Here is a 1,216-nt window from a genome sequence, read left to right as displayed (position 1 = left end):
TAATCCCTTTGTATCAAATAGTCACAATATAAATTTGAACGTTTGGTCAGGTCATCCCAGATGCCCTCTGGAGCCTCACTTTTCACAGTGTTTTGGGTCTGAAAACTTCAAAGGGCCCCAAACATACAATGCTGTGTTGGTTGGCTGTCCAGAGTTAACGAAAACCCAAGCAGCTGGGCATACCTAGGGACTGTTCTTGATTGCGTTCTTTGAGGTTGGAAGACCTCCCTAAATCTGGGCCTAGCCTTCTGATGGAAATAAATGTCAAAGGACATGGAGAAAGAAAGCTTTTGCTTTTTGCTTGCCTGACTTTTTTTTTTAAGAGAAGGACATTCCTTTAATATCAACAACAACACTGTGTAACACCACAGGGGGGAGGTAGTGGAGGGAGAAGAGGCTGGGCTTTTTTCCCTACCCAGCCTGGACCTGAACACAGAACCACAACAGCTTAGGAGTCACTCAGTGAAGAGGAAGGGAAGGGACAGACACACTGCTTGAAAGTTTAAGAGCGGATGCAAACTGGGAGGGGCCTGGTAGTGAGAAGGGGGCTGAGGCTGAGGTGCCCTACTGCAGGTCTTCCACAGTGAATGTGCCCGTGGCTCTGGGCAGAATGGAGTCCTTGGCTGCCTCATAGGGATGCTCCTTGGACGGGATCTCCAGGACAGCTGGGATGGACCGCTGATGGATGTCAAGGAAGTACCGAACCATCTCTGCAATGTACTGGTTGATGAGAATGATGCCGACGTCATCCCTGAAAGTCTTCCATCTCATTGATGGTGGTATCTTTCTCCACCACCAGGAAGTTTGGGTGGTGGTTCTTTTTCTTGTTAAGCTCCCCTGTGCCGCCCAGCAGGAAGCCAGTCACGGTGTCCTCCTCCCCAATCACTAAGATCAATTTACACCGGCCCACCATCTGCCAAGCGCCTGTCATGTCCCCTGCCTGCTTCACATGACTCTGAAGAGGAAGATCATCTTTCCCAATGCTGATGCATTTCTTTGCAGGTGTTAGAGCCTCCTTCTTTCAAGATTCAAACTTATACTGAAAACCAGACGAGATATTGAGTCTCATGGACTGAACAGCCAACAGATTCTTGGTCTTTCTAACAGGAGACAGCCATTGTTGGACTAGCTAGGGCAAAGTCTTTATGCTACTTTCAAAGAACCTGTGTGTGTATGTGTGTGTGTGTGTGTGTGTGTGTGTGTGTGTGTGTGTGTG

General features: G+C 48.4%; 1 pseudogene; it reads right to left on the bottom strand.

Annotated features, from left to right (window-relative positions):
• Window positions 1-564: 564 nt before the first annotated feature.
• On the bottom strand, window positions 565-913 carry LOC129678007 (V-type proton ATPase subunit F-like; annotated as a pseudogene).
• Window positions 914-1,216: the final 303 nt, after the last annotated feature.

The sequence above is a fragment of the Psammomys obesus genome, unplaced genomic scaffold (genome assembly GCF_907164565.1).
Source record: "Psammomys obesus unplaced genomic scaffold, mPsaObe1.curated_primary_1811, whole genome shotgun sequence".
Taxonomy (NCBI): Eukaryota; Metazoa; Chordata; class Mammalia; order Rodentia; family Muridae; genus Psammomys; species Psammomys obesus.
Note: the sequence above shows the minus strand (reverse complement) of the source record. Positions and strands in the feature narration are given on the sequence as shown.